The sequence below is a fragment of the Belonocnema kinseyi genome, chromosome 4 (genome assembly GCF_010883055.1).
Source record: "Belonocnema kinseyi isolate 2016_QV_RU_SX_M_011 chromosome 4, B_treatae_v1, whole genome shotgun sequence".
Taxonomy (NCBI): Eukaryota; Metazoa; Arthropoda; class Insecta; order Hymenoptera; family Cynipidae; genus Belonocnema; species Belonocnema kinseyi.
In genome coordinates this window covers 148839289-148853036 of record NC_046660.1, presented here as the reverse complement: position 1 = coordinate 148853036, position 13748 = coordinate 148839289, and positions in this window count along the sequence as shown.

Genomic DNA, 13748 nt, shown 5'->3' with positions numbered 1-13748 from the left:
TTCGATTAACCACTTTGATTTTATGACACCCCTAATAATTAAAAATAATAAAAGTCGAAGATTGCATGACGGATTCGGATCCTAATGTTAAATGTCAATGGTGTGGTTTGCGCCAGTATATTTTCAATAAGAATCCTGTTGCTCAGTTTAACGAGTTTGCTATTCGCGATTTGAAGCATTTAGATGATACTGTGTACATTGCACATAATGCGAAAGATTTCGATGCACAGTTCATCCTTAGAGAACTTATTAAGAATAGAGGAACTAATGAGCCACCGGAACTTATTTTGAACGGTACTGGCATTATTTTACTTAAAGTAAAAAAACACGAATCAGCAACAGCCTAAATTGCTATGCCGGCTGTCTTCGGTTTAGAAGAAGCAAAGAAAGGTACTTTTCCGCATTTGTTCAAAACACCACAAAATGAAACATATATCGGTGAATTACTTATATTATTACTGCATGAACGATGTTGATATTCTGCGTACTGCTTGTCTAGCTGTTCGAGCAATGTTTATTAAGGTAACTAATGTTGATCCTTTTGTAGAAAGTGTAACTATTGCATCAGCCTGCTCTGTCGTTTTTAAAAAATGACCTAAAATGTGGCAAAATAGGGGTGATACCAAGTGAGGGTTACCGATTAGCGAATAAACAATCCAAAAAGGCTATCGAACGGCTGTTATCTGTAGAGCGTGAGTTAGAATTAGAAATAATTCATGCCGGCCGTGCTTTAGAATTTCGTTTACCCGAAGGAGTGCTCGTTGGTGGCTATTATAAAGATGAAATCAGAAATAAAAAAAATAGTGTATCAATTCCACGGTTGTTAATGGCATGGTTGTCTTCGCTACAATCAATCTAATCGTCATAAAAGAATGGGTGTCGGTAAAAACTCTAAAAGTATGAGTGATCGTTTCGAGCGAACACGTGCCTAAACTGAACGGGTTCGAGAAAAAGGATATGAAGTAGTTGAGATGTGGGAGTGTGACTTTAAGACATTAAAATCCAGAGACCCTAAATTGAAAGATTTTTTGAAAGACCATCCTCTTTTAATGCGCGGTGCTCTTAATCCTCGTGATGGTTTTTACGAAGGAAGAACAGGAAATACATTTTCCTATTACACAGGCAGGAATTTGAAAGTAATAATCTTCCCCTTTCAAACCTACTTGGATTTATTAGGATATCTTTATTTTTCACCAAAATATTTTAATTTGAAATTTTTTATTTTAGAGCTTTAAACCATTAACGCTGAGGTGCTTAGATTTATACAACGCATTCTCTATTGCTGACGGTACGATATATTTTCTTCAAAATATTATCCCATGGGGTTTCGAGGGTGCCCTTTCTATTTCCGGTGTCAGTTTTTTGTTATAACCCCTTGAAGATCCAGCAATGCGGCCACAATTTAGAGCTTTAAAAGAGAACAAAGGATCCCGCACAAAATACCAACAAAAAATCGTGCAGTCATCTGAAACCAAACTTCGCACATTGATAAAACAAAAGAAGAAGAACTGCACAGAATGCTACGGTGCACTCTGTGTGCATTCTAATGTTCACAGTCACGTTTATGGAAACTATGAAATGGAGAAATAGCGTCGATCAATTAATGATTCGATAAAAACGTCATACTTCAACTGTTATGGGTCTTCAATGAAAAATTTGGATGAAACGTGGGTACCAACCTTAATTTGTCATGTTTGTTGATTAAATATGTCAAATTGGGTAGATGAAAGTACCAAGACGCAGACTGTTATTCAACTACCTGTTTGGCGCGAGCCCAACGATCATGATACTGATTGTTACTTTTGCTTATGCAAAATAGAAGGTTTTTCTAAAAAGTATTTGGAGAAGATCGTTTACCCATATGTAAAAAGTATTACACCAGCCAAGATTGGTATCAGAAATCACTCTGAAAACAAAAGTGACTGATCAACTCACGAATCGATGGATACTGACGATGCTAATGCAACTGAAGATTCTTCTTGGGAAGAATCAGATGGTGAAAGTCCTAAATTTTTTGACCGAAACGGATTAGAGGATTTCATACATGACCTTGATCTTCTAAAAGATAAAGATGAGCTTTGCGCTTCAAGACTCAAAGAAAGCAAACTATTGTTACCCTGCACTAGAGTAACTGTTTACAGAAATATAGAAGAAAAGTTTATCAAACACTTTTGAATGGACAGTGGGATTGTGTATTGTAATGATATTGAAGGACTCATTAATTTATATAAAATAAAGTTATATACGCCAGAGGATTGGCGTCTTTTCATAGACGCGTCTACAGAAAGTCTGAAAACAGTACTATTACATAATGGAAATAAGTACGCTGCAATTCCAGTAGGTCACTCAACTACACTGAAAAAATCTTATGATACTTTCCAATTACTTCTGATAAAAATAAAATACAATGTCCATAATTGGCTTATTTGTGGTGACTTCAAAATGATAAATCTTATAATAGGTTTACAATCAGGAAACATTAAATACCCTTGTTTTCTTTGCCTTTAGAACAGTCGTGCAAGGGATGAACATTGGATAACGGAGAAATAGCCGGATAGATTAGAGTGGACAGTTGGTCAATATAATGTTGTTTATGAAAGTCTTGCTGACAGAAAGGAAGTATTATTGCCACCACTCCATATAAAACTAGGGTTAATAAAGCAATTTGTGAAAGCCCTAAACACCGAAGGAGAGTGTTTCAATTATATCAGATCTACATTTCCGCATTTAAATGATGCCAAAGTTAAGGAAGGTATTTTTGTTGGGCCTGATATAAGAAAACACATCAAAGATGATGACTTTATCAAAACCATGACATCTATTGAAAAGGATACATGGTTGAGTTTCAAAGATGCTGTACAGTTAAATTTTTAGGGAACAATCGAGATTTAAAGTTTAGAACTATTTTATCTAGTATGTTAAAGAATTTTAAAAGATTAGGTTGTTTGATAAGTATGAAATTACATTTTCTCAAGTCTCATTTGGATTATTTCCCAGAAAATGTTGGAGCATTCAGTGAAGAAATGGACGAACGCTTTGATCAAGACTTTCACCAAAAAGAGTAACATTATCAAGGTCAGTCCAATGTAAGAATTATGGCCGACCATTGCTGTTTTTTGCAAAGAATAAAAACAAGCAATTAGTTTCACCTTCATTGGGCATACAATCATAAGTCTTTCCTTAACTGGCTGGACAATTGCAAGTCTTGGCTTGACTGGCTGGATGATTCAAAGTCTTGCTTTGACTGACTAGGCGATTCAAATCCTTGCCTTAACTGGTTGGGCGATACAAAGTCTTGCCTTTATTGGCTGGGCAATTCAAAGTCTTTCCTTGATTGGCTGGGCAATCTAAAGTTTCTCCTTGATTGGCTGGGCAATCTAAAGTCTTGCCTTAATTGGCTGGAAAATATTAAGACCTTCCTTGCGTAGCTGGACAATCCCAAGTCTTGCCTCAACTGAACGGACAATCGTAAGTGTTGCATTGATTGGCTGGGCGATTCAAAGTCTTGCCTTGACTGGCTGGACAATCCCAAATCTTGCCTTAACTCAATGGGCAATCGTAAGTGTTTCCTTGATAGGCTGGGCAATCTAAAGTCTTGCCTCAATTGACTGGATAATATTAGGTACTTTCTTGCTTAGCTGGACAATCCCAAGTCCAGCCTTAACCCCCCCCCCCTCTTAAACCATGAATCTCTTATAACTGACGATGAAACTACTGAGGATGAAGCAGGGGCAAATAAGACCCTAGCGATTTCTAATAATTTAATTCGTGAAAGTAGTCGCAGTAGAATTAGAAGAAGCAGTTGTCTAGAAAAGAGTCAATCAGGTTCTGGATTGCTGACTACCATAATTGGCAGTCTTTTTTTTCTAAATGAAGCTGCTTGAAGAAATATACTACAATCCATGTCATCCTGCTTCTTACAGTGGTGCAAAAAAATTAACTCGTGCTGTGCGTGGCAAAGTATCACGTACAGAGGTACTTAATTGGCTAAAATCACAGGACGCATTCACTTTACATCGTCCTCTTAGACGAAAATTTCGAAGAGCTCATCATACAGTTTTCAAATTTGATGAGGTTTGGGAATGTGATTTGATTGACATGCAAAGCTTGTCAACTTATAACGATGATTATCGCTATCTCTTAGTAGTCATTGATATTTCAAGTAAGTTTGTTTGGGTTGAAACACTTCAAAATAAAACTGCACTGGAGGTAAAAAAGGATTTTGAACGCATTTTACAGAGCATATTGATGGTGTACAGCAAATTGTGGGTGCTTACAATAATCCTCGATATTCCAGTATTAGAATGACACCATCTGAGGTTAATTTAACGATTGCAGCCGAAGCTCGAGCAAATATTTAATGTTTGTTTTGGAAAGAAAATATGTCTAAAAGAAAGCCTAAATACAGTGTTGACGATCTTGTTAGAATCAGTCGTGCGAAAGGTGTCTTTGAGAAAGGTTAGGAGTCTGGCTGGGATGAGGAATTATTTGTTGTAAGACGGGCCATTAGCGGAAGAAGTCAAGCACCCTACATGTATGAGTTGAAAGATTTAGCAGGGGAAGAAATAGAAGGTGTTTTTTACGAACAAGAATTGACTGGGGGTAAACAATAAGAATATCAAAGAGAAAGAATTTAAAATTGAAACAATATTATAGACCACAGGCAAAGGAACCAATTAAAAATTTCTTGTAAAGCGGGTAGGTTATCCTGACAAATTTAATTCGTGGATTCCAGGCTCAAATTTAAACAATCTGTAAAAACGAATGTCGATCAATTTTACCTCATTTTACCGTGCAATAGTAGTATAAAAGAAAAACGATGAACCATTATGTTGATTATTATTCCTCACAGGTAGGCGGAAGCGGTATCCCTCAAATAAATGCTAGAGCTCCATACCAGAAAGGGCATGGAATTGGTAACTTTCTCGGAGGCTTATTGAGACGTGTCCTTCCTTACTTAAATAACGGGGTATCACTTATCGGAAAAGAAGCTCTTCGAGCTGGTACGAATGTTATGCAAGACGTAAACAGTAAAATACCTCTAAAAAATTCTGTTAAGAACCGTTTTGAAGAATCAGGCTAAAATTTAAAACGTCGTGCCCTAGAAAAATTGGAGCACATTATGAGCGGTTCGCGCTAAAAACACAGCAGGAAGAAGCAAAAGGTTCAGTCTATCCCTAATCGTGGTGAGCTTGATGTCGTGAGTACAAATAGAGTGAAAAAGAGAAAAGAAATTCAAACAAAAAAGTCAATAAGCATGTTACGGTAAAGAGAACAAAGGCTACAAAAAATAATAGAAAGACAATACAAACTTAAAATAAACGCAGGAAATTGAGAAATTATCAAATAAACGATATTTTTGGTATGCAATCGAAGTAAAAATGTCGTTTCTACATTCTCATTTCTGCGCGTGCTTAAAGTCAGAGCTAGATCTTTTTTCACTGCCTCACAAGAGACATGTATAGAAAGCTCTCAATGAGTTCATTATGAGCCCGTTTCTTTCCTCACTGATGACTGTTGTTCCTGGCTACGGTGATGAATACCTTGACCTAGCACATAACATACTTAGTCTTCGAGTAAAACTAGCAGAGATATAATACTAGCTAGATAGAGTAGGACCAGTCAACAATCTCATGCATTCACTGTTCAATCAGGTGGATGTATATTTTAATCAAAAAGTAGTATCACCTCCCAGGAACTCTAATGCATATCGAGCATACATCGAGACTTTACTTAACTACGGACCAGCTGCCAAAGGTAGCCATCTTACATTGTCTTTGTGGTATAATGATACTGCTGGAAAAATTGATGATTTTCATACTAATGAGGGTTTAAAAGCTAGGCAGAAGTATTTTAGTGCTAATAAATCTATTGATCTAATTGGACACTTACATTGCGACATTTTTAATCAAGATAAATTTCTCATCAATGGTGTAGAATCACGACTTCGACTCGTTTGCTCAAAAGATAGTTAAAGCTCTATTTCAAGGTACTGCTAAATACTCCATTAGACGTGTCGAGGTCAAAGCCTTGACGATACACTCGGGTGTTCACGCTGAAAGTTTTGACAATGTTATCCTTGGCCAATTACCAAAAAGAATAATAATTGAATTTGTGGAGAATGCTGCATACAGTGATAATGGTAGAAAAAAACCCCTTTAATTTGCAAAATTTTAAAATCAATCATCTGTCATTTTATTTGGATGGTACTCAGATACCTGCGAAGCTTCTGAAACCATCCTTCAATACGAAAGGGTAGTACGTCGAAGCATATAACACAATATTTACTGGAAGTGGTATTCATTTTCTAAATGAAGGAAATAGTATTGGTAGGCAACTGTATCCAAACTATAATTGCTTATTTGCCTTTGATCTTACACCCGATCTCTGTGCAAATTGCTATTCTCACTGGAAAATCATAAAACATGGGAATCTCATAATTGAAGTACCATTTGAAGAGGAACTCATTAGCACAATTAATTGTCTAGTATATGCAGAGTATGATAATGTTTTGGAAATAGACTCGTCCAGACAGGTTATAGCGGATTTCAGTGCTTGATATACAAGGGTTTCGTGATGATTCTGGTCGTTTAATATCAAAAGAAGCAGCTGCAGTCACTCTAGATCGCTACTGTGTAGTTCATTGGATTACTTCAAGGCCTTACGTTTTTACCGAGCTCACAAGCCCATCTCAACGACAAAATAACTAGCTCAGTTGTAAACATCATGGCATTGAATGGTTTGAAGGTGATGTATCAATGAATTTCCTTCACGCAAATCTTCGCGACATGGCCCGAACAGCTAGACTAATATACACTCGAGGGCATGAGAAGGATCTTTTGCTGCAAAAGATTACGAGTAGACGCATCACGAACTTGGAAGAGCGAAACTGTCCATCTTTCAAAACATTGGCTTTCGTAGATGCGTTTTGCTTCCATCACGGGATAAAAAAACACAACATTTATGTGCTCTCTTAAAAATGCATTCAGACTAAAGTATTGGATTGAAAAGGAGGGCTTAGAAGCTCAGAAGATTTAGGTAAGGATACTGTAGATTTTTCGACACAAGAAAATCGGCTACTATATCTTTACCCAAGTATGAACAGCATCCAGATACTGCAAGTACTTTGACTTACGGAAGCCACGACAATCGGTGTATTTCCAGCCGATCAGATTCCCAAACGGTGGACAAAACCAGCAGCGGTTGTTGCTAATACTGATGGACACAAACAGCCTGGAATGTATTGGGTCGCCATGTACGTCGGAAGCAATGGACGGGGTACCTACTTTGACAGCTACGGGGTATCGCCTCTTGTACTTGAAAATATTCTGCGTTTACGGGGAGATTGTTCCCTCTACATATAGAATACAAAAAGACTACAAAGTACGACTTCGGATGTGTGTGGCCAGTACTGTATCATGTTTCTTTATTACATGTTTAATAATTATTCTTTGTCTGACTTCACTGATTTCTTTACGAGTAATCTAGAAGAAAATGACAATATTGTGCGTCAATTTTACAAAAAAGTGTTGAAGGAAAATAAAAGGAAGAAAAACCCTTCTCGAAATACAAAAAGACAAATAAGTGGTGGTAAATATTGTGATGAAAATAGCGCTCTTGTATCATGTACACAGACAACATCATCAAAATTGGCTACACTTTTCTTACTATAAAATACACGTCGATTTTTATGCTCATTATATGCATTCCATTTTTTCTTTTCAAACTATTTTAATCAATAAATGTGACTAAATAAAAATGTACAATGCTATGTTTTCATTTCAAGATTTTCGCCCCCTTTAGTCAATAAGTATAATAATTATAATAAGTATAATAAGTATAATAGGGGGAGGGGGACTACATGCTCATAGTGGTTCACCGTACGGGCAAGTGGGTTGAAGCCATAGCGGAGAAAGGGGAGTGAATGAAAAGTAAAGGGGGTGTCTGGTCTTAGTGGGGCCCTACTACTCAGACACAAAAAAAAGGATACTCAAACGATTAATTAAGGATCGGAAAGATATATTTAGAGCAGAAGAAGAGAATATAATACAAAACTACTTTTAAGGAAGCAAGAAACTGCTTTATAAAAAAATGAACGTAAACAAGAGTACAGAATTTTTCAACGTGAGAAATAGTAATGGGGAAATGCTATATGATGCAGGCGGAATACTAAAGGCTTTCAGAGACTATTTTAGGGGACAATTCTGAGATAAAGCTATAGGACATTACAACCGCGATATTGAACACAATGCGTTAGAAAACTTAATTGAAGAAGTCTGTGTCACTGAGGTTAGGGATATAATTATAAGTAGAAAAACATTATGGCTACCGGAGTAGACTGTATTAACGCTGAAATGCTTAAACACGGTGGCAAGTACATACCACATAGACTGTGCGAGTTGATAAATTTATGTTGGGAAGAGACATGTCCCAGATGATTGGAAAAAAGTAATAATCGTACCAATATATAAAAGAATAGAAGATAAAAGCGACTGAAATAATTACAGAGGGATTAGCTTATTAAGTACCTAAGTAAAATATACTCAAAAGTACTTATTCGTAGGGTAATGAAAATAACAGAAGCAAAGATTTGGGAAGTCCAAAGTGAGTTCATGCAAGAAAGGTCATGTACGAATAAAATATTTAGCTTAAGGAAAATTACAGAAAAAAGTTTGAGATTAGGAAATAAAGTTTTCTGTGTATTTTTGACCAGGAAAGGGCTTTTGACAAGGTAGATAGAAGTAAACTTTGGGAAGTGCTGAAAGAGTATGGAGTCAATGCGTGGCTCCTACAAGCTATAAAAAGCAATATATAGGGTTAGCCAAGCGAGTGTAAGGTTAAATGAGAATGAGAGTGACTGTTTCGATATTATTCAAGTAGGTAAACAAGGATGCATTATGTCTGCACGGTTATTTATATTACTTATGAACAAGTGTTTAAGAACAGCTGTTTTCGACGAAGAGGGTGTGGATCTCGAAACAGTAAGGGTACGTCGGTTAGCGTTCGCAGATGATAATGTTGTTATGGCAGAGCCAATCGAAGACTTAAAAAGAATGTTGAATAAACTGAATGCAAGCATAAAGAGCATGGGCCTCAAAATTAACGCAAATAAGACAAAAACTATGGTGTTCGAAGGAAAGAGTGAGAAAATACTATGCAATATTGTATTAAATGATGAGAGAATTGAACAAGTTGAGAAGTTCGTATAACTTGGTAGCTTATTTGCTAGGGACGAGAAGATAGATGAGAAGTTAGACAGACGCATAAACTAGGGTAAAAAGGTTATTGGTAGAGCAGGCACCCTTATCAGAAGTAAAAATATATCAAACAAAGCTAAAATGGCAATAGATATTTGTATATTATATATATTTGTACTAACTGTACTTTACGGTAGCGAGACATGGACCTACCAAGAAAAATATAAGAGTAAAGTTAATGCAATTGACATGAGATTTTTGCGCATGATATGCGGGAAAAGTCTGGTAGAGAATGTGAGTAACAACATAATTGTCAAAGAATGTGGTGCAGAAGAGACGTTAGTAGACACATGGGAAAGAAATCGCTTAAGATGGTTTGGGCGTGTTGAGAGAATGCCAAATGAACGACTAACGAAACAAGTGTATCAGGGTAAAGTAAATAGCAGCGTACCCAGAGATAAACCGCGGAAAGAATGGTGGGAGTGTATGAATGAGACCCTAGTTAGAAGAGACATAAAAAGCCCCAGAAACACGAGAACCTGCATGAAAAAATGCATGGACATAAAAGAAGCTAGAGAGGTATACTGAAAAATATGGCGACAAATAGTTGATAAAAAGAGTGGCAGTAGAGTAAATGACACCTGAAACAAAAGACCTTGGATACTAATGGACCCAAGTGGGAAACCTTACATGACGACTTTGTGTGGATCTCCATTTGGGGTGATTGCTAGAGAGATTGATCAGCAACCTACAACGGAGTAGTGTTGCGGAACAAACGTTTTATTCAAATAAATATCACGAGAATTCTGGATCAATCTAAAAATTTTATATCCCTTTCTCACATTACTCCCTTCCCCACTGAATGAGTCACGCCTACCTCGAAAGGGGAATGGCTTAATGGTAAAATAATAATAATAATAATAACATAACTTTTCTAATTTTGCATCGAAATTAAACATTTTACTTGGATAATTTACAAGTCTTCTGCCCATATATAAGAAGCGTTGACAAAAAATTTTAAAGTTGAATAAGATTGTTTTTTTTTCAATTTTGAAAGTGCTCTACATTTTTGAATTTTGGTTAGAAATATCTAATTAACAAACATAACCTTCATTTTAGGAACCTTAAGAAGTGTATCAAAGGCTGACTCGATTGGACAAATCCTTCAAAAGTTAGCGTGACTACCAAATCCAGGCAACGATACATACATACATACAAACTTACATACATACATACATACATACATACATACATACAGACATATAGTCATACAAACATACAGGCATACACACAAACAGACATACACGGGAAAACTCTTGGTCGTAAAATTTGGCATTATAATATTGATATATACAAAAGTTCGATGTTAATCTAGGATATAGCCAAGAAAATAGTATTATTGATGCAGCCATACGAAGAAATACATTTTCCATTTCATTTATAAATATACTAAAAACCTAATAATTTCCACTTATAGTTAGAAAAAATCATATCTTTAATAGCAGATTGAAGTTGAAAAAAGTGATATTCACAAATTAAATGATAAAACCGTAATTGCAATAACTAACAGTTAAAATAACATAATTTGCAAAACAGGTAAGAAAAATTACCATTTTCAATAGGAAAGTGCAAGGAAATGAAAAACAATTGAATGTAGTTCTTCGCGATTCAATACCAAATTATGTCATTACACGCGCCGAAGTTTATGAGGATGAAAAAATTTCTAAACCTTATAATTTGTTTTATCACAGGGAAATATCTCCGTTCTGCTTCCCCGGAGACCCGTGTTCATTTCCCGCCAGGACTGATTCCTTCTAACAAAGTTTTTTCTCTTTCATCTTAGAATAAAAAATAAATATCTAATTGTATATTTAATGTATAAAATGTATAGTGCGTGAAGTGAATGCGATTTTTTTTTATTTTGCTTTTTCAACCATGGGAGTTTTTCCTATTTTCTATGGGGAAAATTAGAAATGCGTAGAATGAACATAGACAGAATGTCTTTGCTATTTTGTTTTGTAAACTTCACAGTCTGTCCTAGGGATTATAGTAAGTTTCGTTTCGTATAAGTGTAATTATTTAATCATTTATTTTATATTTCAATAAACATATTAACTTCAGAGTTTAATATTCACAATAATAATTCTTGAAATAGTCTCTCTATATCCTGGCTTGCTATTTTCGTATTGTAAAAATAAATATTAAACTATCGAGTTTTATAAATGAAGGTTTCTCGGTGTACAGGCATACATACATACAGGCAGACAGACGGACACCGATTACATTACGCTCTCATGAATGAGAATGTAACATATTTAAGAATCGACTCTCACAAATATCTCTGAAGTGTAGTTAGCTTTTTTTTTAATTCTCATTCTGATGCGAAGGTATTGGTGTCATGTGACTTTTTTGATCAAATGAAAATTGCTAACGTTGCAGCATTTTCAAATTAAAAAAAAACAAACAGAAATTAATATTTGCAGACAAAAAAAGCGTGATATGAAAAAAGTCAGAAAAAGAAAAACGCTACTTCTTCAAGGCCCTACAAGACTGCCTAAACAACTTTTTTAATTTTTATTTAAAAAATTGAAAATTCAAATTTCAATCGCACAAAAAATAATTAATTATTACATTCTCATCATAATGAGAAAGTATTGATTTTATGTGAAAAATGACTTTCACAGATTCCATCAAATGTTGACGTTTTGATACCCCTTGAATCAGAAAAAAAAGCTTTTACGTCGGTGTCTGTCCGTCGCCGTTGTCGTTTATGTCGTTATCAATGTCGTTTTTATCGTTGTCAATGTCGTTGTAGTCTGTAAAGACGGTCACATTTAAAGGAATTATTTGGTTGCATTTCCCTTTGGCAAACTTTAAAAGGATATGAAAAGAAAGGACGAGTTCTTTAGCCAGATTTTTTAAAAGAAATTCTAAAAAGTTAAAACATTTGGGAAATTTTCGAGACCAGTTTTTTTTAATATTTGAAATTTTTTCAACAGATACTTATATTTGATCAAACTACGAACAATTAATCCTCATTAGTTGTTTTGAAAAATGAAAATTATCAAAGTTATAGCATTTTCAATATTACAAAAACCAAACGAAAATTAACACTTGAAGCCAAACAATGCGTGATATAGGAAAAGTCAAAAGCAGAAAAACGTTACTTTCTCAAGGCCCTACAAGATTGTCCGATCAACTTTTTAAACCTTGCTAACAAAAAATCAAAAATTCAAATTTTTTAACAAAAAGCAGGGAATGAAAAAGAAATTAATCCATTCTGTCGAGAACAAAGAAAGATACGAAAAGAGATAGATTGACAAAATTTGTGCACCTAAAAAAGAATATCAAATTTTTCAGTAATTTCTTTTTTGTAGGATAAGTACTTTTTGTTTTATTTTTGAAAAACAATATTGGAAATAATAAAATATATTAGAGTACAACGATACAAGCTACATGAATAAGTGAGACCAAGGTTATTTAACTAAAAAAGATTTACAAATTTTTTACGTATATTTTTTGATAGGAAGCGTACTTTTTTAATAGGAAAAAAAGATTTAAAAAACTATAAAACCAGTAAATATGAAAAAGACTGTTTTAATTTCCATCCATATTATGAATTCTAATGATTTAAATTTGTTAAAATAATACATGTTTCAGTGCTGCTAAGAAAAAAATGTAAAGCAAAATAAGAAACAAATATTAAAATAATCATGATAAATACAATTTGAACTTTATTTAAAAAAATCTAAATACTCAATGCCAGGCAGAGGTACATAAAAAATGTATTATATTTAATATAAAAGTGTTGAACGTAATGTAGAAAATTTGACATTTTGGGCTAAATCGAGTGCGAAGCACAAGATTCGTGATGAGAATGTCTTTGCTAAAGTCGAAAGAGCTTTAGCAAAAGATAGTTCATAATCGCAACATAGCAGTTGTCGATTCACTGATCTTTAATTTTAAAAGCTCTGTACATGAATGAGGGAGAAATGCAAAGATCGAGCGCGAATATACGAATGCACAATTGTGAGAAAAATACAAGGTCCGAGCGCGCAGCGCGAGGTAAATTCAAAACCGAGCGCGAAGCGCGAGAACCAACAATCCGTGCTAAACAATCCAACAAGTTGTGCCAAAGTGCCTTGGCCGACCAGAGTCACGTCGACATAAACTTCATTTTCATTTTTGAACTCAAGTGCAGGATTATGAATTTAAACAGTGGCGTAGTCATAGAGGAGCGTGGGGGGCTCAAGCCCCCCCACCCCCCGAAACTAAGTTTTTTCTTTATTTAATTCCCGTTTCCCCCACTCTTTGCCTACACATAAACGCGAAGCCCCCTCCGAAAAAAATCGAAGCCCGCTCCCCGAATAAAAATACTTTGACTTGAGTTCGACTTGAATTGCCCCGAATCAAGACATGCTGAAGTCGAAAAGTTCGAAATGAGCATGTCTCACAAGGAAGGTACCCGAGGTGTACCTCACCGATTTTCTTGAAATTGTGATATGTTGTAGAACATCAAAAAATATTCGACACGTATTTTTTTATACGTGC